The sequence below is a fragment of the Scyliorhinus torazame genome, chromosome 5, assembly GCF_047496885.1.
Source record: "Scyliorhinus torazame isolate Kashiwa2021f chromosome 5, sScyTor2.1, whole genome shotgun sequence".
NCBI classification, from domain to species: domain Eukaryota; kingdom Metazoa; phylum Chordata; class Chondrichthyes; order Carcharhiniformes; family Scyliorhinidae; genus Scyliorhinus; species Scyliorhinus torazame.
In genome coordinates, this window is record NC_092711.1 from 165,240,465 (window position 1) to 165,252,030 (window position 11,566).

The following is an 11,566-nucleotide window of genomic DNA, read 5'->3' on the forward strand; positions in this document are numbered from 1 at the left end:
TCAGCTGCTCCACCGCCCTCTCTGTGGTCAGCAAACTAAACCCCGCCTGCAACCTCCGTCGTTCCCTTAATAGCCCTGCCTCTGGGGGTCTCCGCATACCTCCTATCAATCTGTAGTATCTCCTTTACCAGTCTGTCCGTCTCTGCCCTGTCAACCTTCTCCCCATGAGCCCGGATCGAGATCAGCTCCCCCCTTACCACCGCCTTCAGTGCTTCCCAAACCACTGCTGCCGAAGTTTCCCCCGTGTCATTGACCTGCAGGTAGTTCTGAATGCATTTCCTCAGCCTCTCGCTCACCCCTTCATCTGCCAAAAGTCCCACCTCCAGTGCGGGCGCTGGTTACTGTCTTTGCTAACCTGCAGGTCATCCCAGTACGGTGCATGGTCTGAGATTGTAATCGCCGAATACCGCGTGTCCACTACCCCAGTCAGAAAGACCCTGCTCAAAATAAAGAAATCAATCCGGGAATACACTTTATGCACGTATGAGTAGAAGGAGAACTCCTTCACCCTCGGCTGTCTAAATCTCCATGGATCCACCCCGCCCATCAGCTCCATGAACCCTCTTAGTTCCTTTGCCATTGCTGGAACCCTGCCCGTTTTTGACCTTTAACCTGTCTAAGCGAGGATCCATAAATTCATTGAAGTCCCCTCCCATGACCAACCTGTGAGAGTCCTGATCCGGTATCTTTCCCAGCATCCTCTGAATAAACTCCACATTGTCCCAATTTGGCGCATACACATTAACTAATACCACCTACACCCCCCCCTAGCTTCCCACTGACCATACTGTACCGACCTCCCACGTCCGAGACTGTTCTACCCGCCTCAAACACCACCCGCTTATTGATCAGGATCGCGACCCCTCTAGTCTTTGAATCCTGTCCCGAGTGAAACACCTGGCTGACCCAGCCTTTCCTCAGTCTAACCTAGTCCGTTACCTTAAGGTGTGTCTCCTGCAACATTACCACGTCCGCCTTCAATCCCCTCGGATGTGCGAACACACGTGCCCTTTTGACCGGCCCATTTAACCCTCGAACATTCCAGGTGATCAGCCTAGTTGGGGGGCTCATTGCCCACTGCCCCCCCCAGCCATCCCCTTCTTTAGGCCGCCTCCAGCCCGTGATCCACGCCTCCACCGGTCCATCCCCAGGCAGCCCCCGCCCCTGCCCTCTCTGTCCCTCAGCCCAAGTCCCTCCCTCGTCAGCAGAACATTCATCCCCCCTCCAACCCCCCAGCAACAACACCCTGTAACCCAACCCCTTTCCTAAACCAAACATATGCACACCCCCCACTGCACTTCCGAGAGCTAGCTCACCCAGCTAGCTTGGTGGCCCCCATCACCAGGGCCAGATAGTCTCCCACCTATTGTTCTCTCCCTCCCCTCCCCCCGCTCATAAAAACAAACTCCAACATCTAACAATCCACACACAATTTCCCTACAGAAAAAACACCAAGATCAAAACAAGCACACCTCCATCCCCCAACAGTGCAAATGAAAACCTTAACTCACTCAGCTCTACTCCTGGTTCCAAATCAATGCAAACGGCACCTCAAACCCATCTTCCATAAAACGCAAAACGAGAAACTTTTTACAAAAACAGAGAAACAAAACAGAGAAACAAAAACATGAACATTGCAGCCAAGTTCAAAAGTTCTCAGTCCTTCGCCAGCCCTTTCTTTCTTGCAAAGTCCAACGTGTCCTCAGGCGACTCGAAGTAAAAGTGTTGATCCTCATGCGTGGCCCACAGACGGGCTGGGTATAACAGTCCAAACTTCACCTTTTTCTTGAAAAGGATCGTCCTGATCTGATTGAAGCCTGCCCTCCTCCTCGCCACCTCCATGCTCAGGTCTTGGTAAACCCGCAGGATGCTATTGTCCCATTTACAGCTCCGTGTCTGCTTGGCTCACTGCAGAATATACTCCTTATCTGAGAACCTGTGGAATCTCACCACCATAGTCCTCAGAAGGCCTCCCATCCGCGGCTTCCTCGCGAGTGCTCTGTGAGCCCTACCCACCTCCAAGGGCCGGGAGAACGCCCCATCCCCCAGCAGCTTCTCAAACATGCCTGCGACGTATGTCCCAGCGCCGTTCCTTCGGACCCCTCCGGGAGCCCGACAGTTCTTAGGGTCTGCCAGCGGGGCCTATTCTCTAGGTCCTCCACCTTCTCCAGAAGCTTCTTTTGCTGGTCCCTCAGCATCCCCACCTCCAGTTCCACCGCAGTCTGATGCTCCTCCTGCTCAGCCAGCGCCTTCTCCACCTTCTGGATCGCCCGATCCTGGGTGTCCAATCTGAGCTCCAACCACTCAATCGATGCTTTTATTGGGTCCAAGCAATCTCGTTTCTGCGCAGCAAGGCCCTCCTGAATGACTTGCATCAGCTGCTCCACAGACTGCTGGGTCGACAAGCCAGAGGTTCGCCCCTCAGCCATGTTGTCTCCTATTGCAACTTCAGCCCAAGTCTTCTCTGTCTTTTTGTTTCTGCCCTTACGAACACTTCTCGTCCTTTTCTCCATGCACCGAAATGGGAGTTCAGAAGAGAATTGCCACAAACATCCGTTCTACAATTCAACTCAGTTAAAAAATAGGGGGAAAAGGTCCAAAGGTCCGACCAGAGCGGGAGCCACCAAATGTGCGACTTACTCCTTCATAGCCACCACCGGAAGTCCTCCGGGGCTAGAACTGGCCACACACCAGGCCGGGGGTTGCAATATAACTTGGGGCTCAGGTCCCTGATCTTTGGAATGGCAGACGGCGATGATTGGGCTACAGTATAAATTAAAAAGACACACCAGGTTTGTAGTGGTATAAGGACGGCGCTGGAGGCTGCTGAGAGTTTTTTCAGGCGGATGACCTGTCTTTTGTTTCTTGAAAAGGGTTTCAAAACGGCAAGCTGGTGAATTGGCAGGTGAATGAAATTAGAGGTGCCAGCTAAAGCTAGGAAGGCAGAGATATGTGATGTATTGGTTGAATATGTGGGTCTGTTAGAAACACAGGAGAGCTCACATTGTTCTGAGACTCAGAGGGATCTGGGTGTCCAAGAGCATGAATCACAAAAGGCGAGTAGCAGGTACAGCAAGTAATTAGGAAAGCTAATAGAATGTTATTGTTTATTGTGAGGAGAGTTGAATACAAAGGTAGGGAGGTTATGCTTCAGTTACACAGGACATTGGCGAGACCACATCTGGAGCACTGTGTACTGTATTGCTCATTTACCGCCAGTCCAGCAGAACAAAACCCTCCGACCCTCCCCATTGATGAACTGTCAGAATGAACAAAATGCCGTCCTGGATGTAATTGAAGCAGAAACAATAACAGCAAAATCCAACCCCTGAAATCACTTGTGAACTTGGTGTCTCAGCAGGCGCCATAAATCATGGATTCCCTTCCCAGACTGGGAGCAGGTGAAGGTCCTCTACTCAGTGTGAACTCGCTGGTGTGACTGCAGGCTGGATAACTGAGCGAATTCCTTCGCACACTTAGAGCAGCTGAACGGCCTCTCCCCAGTGTGAACTCGCTGATGTGTCCGCAGGTTTGGTAACTGAGCAAATTCCTTCTCACACTGAGAGCAGCTGAACGGCCTCTCCCCAGTGTGAACTCGCTGATGTTTCCGCAGGTTGGATAACTGAGTGAATCCCTTCCCACACTGAGAGCAGGTGAACGGCCTTGCCCCAGTGTGAACTCGCTGATGTTTCCGCAGGTTGGATAACTGAGCGAATTCCTTCTCACACTGAGAGCAGCTGAACGGCCTCTCCCCAGTGTGAACTCGCTGGTGACTTCGCAGGATGGATAAATTAGTGAATCCCTTCTCACACTGAGAGCAGGTGAATGGCCTCTCCCCAGTGTGAACTCGCTGGTGCGTCTGCAGGGTGCATAACACAGTGAATCCCTTCCCACACACAGAGCAGGTGAACGGCCTCTCCCCAGTGTGAACTCGCTGGTGTGTCTGCAGGGTGTATAATTGAGTGAATCCCTTCCCACACACAGAGCAGGTGAACGGCCTCTCCCCAGTGTGACTACGTCGATGAACGTCCAGCTGAGATGGGACTCTGAATCCCTTCCCACAGTCCCCACATTTCCACGGTTTCTCCATGTTTTGGGTGTCCTCGTGTCTCTCCAGGTTTGACGATCAGTTGAATCCTCGTCCACACACAGAACACATGTACGGTCTCTGTCCGCTGTGAATGGTGTGATGTTTTTTCAGGCTGTGTAACTGGTTGAAGCTCTTTCCACAGTCAGTGCTCTGGAACACACTCACTCGGGTGGGTGTGTCCCGGTGCTTTTCCAGTCACATTGATGTTTAAAATGTTTTGAAGCCGACAGAACAGACAAACATTTCTCCTTCTAGATTCAAAGTCTGGTGATATCCAGTTCCAAGGAATTGAGGGACTCAGTCAGATTGAGACGTGACGTTTGAGATTTCTGTCTGTAATTCCTCCTCTTCTAATATCCTGTAAAAACAATTTACAAAATACATCACTGTCAGTACAGGATAGAAATTCAGAACAGACAATTCTAGTTCCTCTGGAACATTCTTTTCACTCATTCCCCAAACGCTGTAAATCTCCATCCCACTCTCCCTCCATTCTCACTCTGCTGTATCTAATATTCACCCTCCCAATTCTCCTGAAGGTGCTGATTCAGACTGATTGGCAGATCCATGCTCACTGCTTCCTGTCCTGATCACAGAGACCATTACAAATAGGAGCTGCAGTTGGCCATTCGGCCCATCGAGCCTGCTCGTCTATTCTGTGGGATCATTGGTCGATCTATGTCAGCGACATTATCCGTGTTATTGACCAGAGGCTGAGTGTGCTGACTCAATATCTGTGAGCTCATGAGGCCGAGCTGTAAAACACCATGAAGAGGCTCAATGATCCGGAGGAGAGAATCCTGAACGTTGAGCCTTGGCGGAGGCAAGAATTCAATCCTTGGAAAACTGGCTGAGTGGCGTGGTGGACTCCTGGAGAACGTGGAGAACCGAGGGTCAGAGAAAGAACATCCGAGTCGTCGGCCTGCCAGAAGGTGTGGAGGGTAAGGCCCCCGTTAGGTTCTTCGAGGACCAGCTGCCACGTTTTCTCAAGCGGGATGTGAAGCCTTGGCGTTTCAAATTAGAAAGGGCATCGGATCCTGTCTTTTGAGGCCGAGGGATAGTTTTCATCCCAGGCCTGTAATCATTCCCTTCCACAACTTGAAAGATCACCAGAGGGTCCTGGAGACGGGTAAGGTGAGGTGGGACCTGGCTCCCATCTCACCTTACAGTGAATTATGTCACTTTATCCTGTGACCCTGAAAATTGTATCCGACAACTCCGTCAAGTCTTTCAATAATCCTAATACTGCCTTAGTCTTCGCTAAATCCTTGAAGGGCAAGGATTGGAGTGATGATTTGCAGCTCAGACTAACTCAGGCTCTAATCTGAACTCTTTCCCTATCATGGATTTGTTGTCTGAATTTGTTATCTTTTATCCTGTTGAAGAGAGTTGTTATTCTTCTCCTCGAGTGTTCCAGGGACTCATATTATCTTATCTCTGTTATGGTAGATGTGCAGTGTGCTTATTATCCATCGTCTTTCTTCTATTATCCGAGTGTTAATCATGGCAGAACTGAGTGGTGCCATTGCCGAAGGGTGGTTCCACTGTGCTAAAGTGGATTGGTCACACTAAATTGCCCCTTAGTGTCCAAGGCGTTCAGGTTAGGTGGCTTGACCATGATCAATGCACCGGGTTAAGAGAATAGGATGCGGAGTGGGCTTCAGTGAACTGTTCTTTCCGAGGCTCCCGGCAGACTTGAGGGGTGAATGGCCTTCTGCATTCTAGGAGTTCTCTGTCATTCATTTTGTGTCATCCATTTTCATTTGTATATGCTGTTCGTCTGTTTGTCATATGTTACAAACTGAATTGTTATCCTCTGTTTTTATATAATCTTACCCTCTTTCCCCACTCACCATTTTAACCTGTTAACTGTTGTTCAATTGATCTGGCATTTCATCTTGAGGCTCTGGTCCCTCAAATATCCTGTTCCAAATTAATTCTGCAATGTGTTGCTTGGATTTACTTTGGCAATATCTCTTGTTCCGCTTTGTGCCCATTTGCCACCATTTTTTCTGTTACACTGTTGCACTCATTGTTTAAACAAATGATTTTTAAAAAATAACAATTTATTAAAAATCTGTCCACCTCATCCGTGAATATATTCAATGACCCCCACACCCCACTGGTCCCTGTGGAAGAGAAATCCAGAGACTAATAACCCTCTTGAGGGAAGAGATGACTGGAAATATATAACATAGCTACAGCACAATATTACACAACTGGAAATAATAATAAATGTACTTTATAACAGAACCATAAATAATATATCTAATCTGTACCATATAACAACACGAGACATATCTCTGTCCGATATTAATTTACTGTCCCCTTAAATGTCAGCCATCTCCTTGGGAAAGCAGCCCTTTAATTGTGAACATTGGGAAAGAGACCATCCTTTTAGCCAGACAAATAAATGTGTCAAACTGAGGGAGCAAAGGATGTCAATGTCTTTCAGAGAGAGAGAGACCTGGGCCAAGCTTTCCAGAGTCTGCACCCTCCCTCGATTCACATCCGCACCCTCCAGAATGAGAAAATAAATGGAAAGGGGGAGAAAATAAGGCGTTTTACTCACAGATGTTAGAGACAGGAGGGAGGTTTCTGTCTGTGTGAGGCCCCAGTTTTGCTCATTGTCCAGCTTCCGCATTCAGACAACGGGGGAGCTGATTGGATGGTGGAAGAGAGTCCTTCCGGTTCACCAACTCTTCCCATTGGTCAACAACCTTGCGGCGCATGCCTAGAAATGTGCGGTGACGTCTCAGGGTTCCAGTGCGCATGATCGGCGCACGGACACAGCAGCTCCGCCCCACTCATTGTTCCCCCTCCTCGAGACAAGGTTTCCAGGCAACTGGCTGACAGCTCCGGCCAGAGCGAGAAGCCTCTCAATGATTTTCCCTCCCCCGGCCCGGGGCTGCGCATGTGCAAGAGAGAAGAGAGACTGCGCATGTGCGAGAGAAAACAAACTCCCTGACCTTCATGCTGAGGTATTGACCAATGGCAAGAGTTAGGACCGGAAGGACTCTAGTCCTCCATTTCATCAACGCGGGCTTTCTGTGAATTGAGATTGAGCTTCACACCGACTGAAACCTCCTCCTGTCTCCAACATCTGGGAATACCTCTTTTAATGTCGTCACAATGTTCAACACAGACTCATTTACAGGGCACAAGGCCCAATTACACTTCACATTAACGATTCAACAGTCACTGAACACGAAACAGCTGCAAGGCACAAGGCCCAATTACACTTCACATTAACGATTAAACGATCACTGAGCACAAAACAGCTGCAAGGCGCCAGGCCCAATTACATTTCACGACAACGTTGTAACAGTCATTGAACACAAACAGCTGCAAAGCGCAGGGCCGAGATACGTTTCCAAATACCAATTAACCAGTCATTTATCACAACCAGCCGCAAGGCACAGGCCCCACGTGTAGTTCAGGTAACAATCAAACAGGTTCATAACTCGAACAGTTGTAAGGCACAAGGCCATGAAACCAAACGACTGTTTTAAAAGTAAAAAGAAACAAGGAGACACAAAGCACAATTACATCGAGGCATCAACCTCTGAACACATACACAAGCAGTCGCGAGGCACAAGGCCCCGAAACCATACGACCACTCCAAAATAAAGTAAAGAGAAAGAGAAACAAAACCCAAAAGTACAACACACGACACAGGCACGTTTCAAGGTAACGACTCTAAACACAAAAGACAAGCAGTCGCGAGGCACAAGGCCCCGATACAATACGGCCGCTCCAGTACAAATATGACCCACAGGGCCTCAATTCTTTTTAACAGTATCATATCAAAACCCAGGCACCAGGCCTTAAATTACCCCAGAAAAAGTTTAACAGGGTAGAATCCATCACCGAACACTAATCCCTGCTCACCCACCCCCGTTCGGCCCGCCCTGCCGCCGACACCCCGGGGGAAAGGCCCCCCCTTGGCTGAGAGCACAGACCCCCGGAGAGCCAGACCCGAGCGCGGCGGAGGAGAGAGGGTTCCCCCCTCCTGGACCCGCCCGAGGGCACAGGACCATTCGGAGGGAGAGCAGTTCCGCACTAACCAGCGTTCCACCACAATTACTAAATACCATTCCGGAGGACCGAAATGTGTTCAATGTTACAGGCTACTAAATAAAACAAAAGCAAGGAAAACAAGAAAGCAAATCCCTCATTATACATAGAAAAAGTCTATAGAAAAAGTCCATTAATTTTGCAAGTTCCATAACACAGCACTGGCGCTCTTGCGAAATTTCACAAGGAACAACATGTCCTCAAAGTCCTCCAATGGCAGCGGCCAGAGTCGCTCCAATGTTGGCAACAGTCGACAACGGGGAAGAAAGTCCCAGAGTCAGTCCCAACCGCCCACAGGGCGTCCAGGGGGGCCGTACCCCCGGAGACCCCAGGAACGGCAGCAACCCACCCCGGGCTGCAGGCCGCGGGCCGCCCATCGGGTATCCACTCCCGGTTCCGACCCGCCGCTTCCAGCAGCCTATCCAGCTGCCATCCTTCCTCCATTCCTTCGTCCTCCATTGGGCGAACTCAAAACCGCCGACAGCAAACCTCGCAGTCCGAAGCAGCGTCTCCGCAGCTCAACCGCTGACTTGAAACACGACTGGTCGCAGTACTCCCAAACCGGTCTTCTCCCCTTCCCTCGGGGACCAGGAGCAATGGGCGCCGAGTTGCTGTTTCACCCCATCCAGAAAGCTCCCAGAGGCGGCCTGCCTTTCGAATCGGCCCGGGGGCGGACACCAAGCTCGCACACAACCGCCCAGGCCTCCTCCATTTTTCACCCCAGGAGTTTGGACAGTGTCGGCCGTAGCTCCCACAATCCACCGCGCTGGGGAACCCGCTCTATCCACCGCACGGGCGGGTGATCAGGTACTGCGCATGTCCAAGGGTGAGGGGAAGCTGCGCATGTGTGGAGGAAAGCCCAGCCCCTGACCTTCCTGTGAGGTGTTGGCTAATGGAGAGAGTTAGGACCGGAAGGATGCTGGTCCTCCAATCAATTATGTGAAAGGAGATTGGGCTTCACACAGACTGAAACGTCCTCCTGTCTCCAACATCTGGGAGTAAAACACTTTCTTTTCTCCCCCTTTCCATTTCTTTTCTTATTCTGACCTTCAATTGGTGACTTACAGCAACTGAAGGGAAAGGATGTGAATCCAGGGAGGGTGGAGACTCTGGAAAGGTTGGCCCAGATCTCTCTCTCTCTCTAACACATTGACACCATTTGCTCCATCAGCTTGACACATTTATTTGTCTGGCCAAAAGAATGGTCTCTTTTATAATGTCCACTATCCCCTGATGCTCTCAGTCCATCTCCAACGGTTCTTTTGCCAGGGCAAACAGCAGCGGGAGAGTGGGCACCCCTAACTCGTCCCCCAGTGCAGCCTGAAATAATCTGAACTCACCCGGTTCGTCCGTATAAATGCCACCGCTGCCTGGTATAACAACCAGACCCAGTCCACAAAACCTGCCCAAATCCAAACCGCCCCAGGACCTCCGACAAATAGTCCCACTCCACTCGATCAAAGGTTTTCTCTGCATCCATTGCGACCACCACCTCTACCTCTCGTCCCTCTGGAGGTATCATAATCACATTGAGTAGCCTCCTGATGTTGGCCGCCAGATGTCTTCCCTTCACAAACCTGTCTCATACTCCCCTATCACCCCTGGGACACAATCCTCTATTCTCGAGGCCAAGATTTTAGCCAACATTTAGCAGGGAGATCGGTCTCTATGACCCACATTGTTCCGGGTCCTTTTCCCACTTCAAAATGAGGAAGAACGAAGCCTGCAACATCGGGGGGTGCACTCCCAGCTCCCTTGCCTCGTTAAAATCCCTTTCCAGCAGCGGCCCCAATACCCCCCAAGAATGTCTTCTAAAATTCCACCGGGTACCCGTCCGGACCCTTGCCCAATTGCATCGCCCCCCAGCCCCTCCACTGCTTCTCCCAACCCAATTGGTTCCCTCCACCAGCTCCTCATCCACCTTTGGGAACTCCAACCCCTCTATAAATCGCCTCCGCCCCGGCTGGGGGTTCTGACTCATACAGCTTGCTATAAAAGTCCCTAAACAACCCATTCACTCCCGCGAGGTCCAAGACCATATTCCCTCCCGCGTCTTTAACTTTCCCGATCTCCCTCGCAGCCTCCTGTTTCCTCCACTGGTGCACAAGCATCCTGCTTGCCTTCTCCCCATACTCATACACCGCCCCTCTCACCCTTATCAACTGCCCCACCACCGCTGTTCTGTTCCAGGGACAGGGTCACTTTCTGATTAAAGGGGCCGGATCTCTGTTCTGTTCCAGGGACAGGGTCTCTCTGATTAAAGGGACAGGATCTCTGTTCTGTTCCAGGGACAGGGTCTCTCTGATTAAAGGGACAGGATCGCTGTTCTGTTCCAGGGACAGGGTCTCTCTCTGATTAAAGGGACAGGATCTCTGTTCTGTTCCAGGGACGGGGTCACTTTCTGATTAAAGGGACAGGATCTCTGTTCTGTTCCAGGGACGGGGTCACTTTCTGATTAAAGGGACAGGATCTCTTCTGTTCCAGGGACGGGGTCTCTCTCTGATTAAAGGGACAGGATCTCTGTTCTGTTCCAGGGACAGGGTCTCTCTGATTAAAGGGACAGGATCTCTGTTCTGTTCCAGGGACGGGGTCTCTCTGATTAAAGGGACATGATCTCTGTTCTGTTCCAGGGACAGGGTCTCTCTCTGATTAAAGGGACAGGATCTCTGTTCTGGCGAGGGTGTGGCCAGGGGGTCCACAGACCCGGCTATTTATTTTGTGGAGGCCGAGAGCTTTTCGTGGCGTGGCTGCCAGCCCCTCACTGTTCGCAGCATCGGGGAGGGGGCTGCACCGATTGTTTCCATGTAAAACGCCACAGATCCTCCGCACTTCGCCTCGGAGTTGGAGAATTTGGCCCAGGATCTCTCACTGATTAAAGAGACAGGGGCCGGGATTCTCCGCTTGCCGACGGTGATTTTGTAATCAGCGATCAGGCAGAGAATTCCTTTTTCCGACCGAATCGGGGGTGCCGCCTGTTTTTGGACGCTCCGCACCTTCCAAAACGGCGTCATCGAGGAGTAGCCGCATGCCATTGGGACGGCCTCAGGATGTTAGCTGAAGGCCCTCCCCTGATGCTCCGCCCCCGATGGTCCGAGCGCCCAACCACGCAGTTGACGTGTGGGCCCAGCCGTGCGGCAACCTGCGTGGCGGCTGCGCACTGTGTCCAGCAGCTCCACAGTCAGCAGGGGGGTGGGGTGAGAGGGGGGAGCCTTGCTGCTGGCCGGGGGGTGGGAGGGGGGCTTCAGCGAGGGGAGGTCCAGAGGGCCACTATCTGGCAGATCAGGTCCGCGCGCGGCCGACCCCATGTACAGCACGACTGCTGCAGGTCGTCGCCATGCACATGTGCGGCCACAGACCCAGCAATTCTCTGGCCGTTTATTTTGTGGAGGCCGTGCGTTT

The 11,566-nt window shown here is 51.3% G+C and overlaps 2 protein-coding genes across 2 annotated transcripts in view; one reads left to right on the forward strand and one right to left on the reverse strand.

Moving 5' to 3' along the window:
• LOC140422322 (uncharacterized) overlaps positions 1–8,485 on the reverse strand; it is a 31,037-nt gene extending 22,552 nt beyond the window's left edge. The window contains 1 exon segment of the mRNA XM_072507350.1: positions 6,663–8,485. The gene's annotated coding sequence lies outside the window, so the exon portion shown is untranslated.
• Positions 1–11,566, forward strand: part of LOC140420446 (uncharacterized) — a 70,369-nt gene that overhangs the window by 42,251 nt on the left and 16,552 nt on the right. The gene's annotated exons all lie outside the window — the stretch shown is intronic.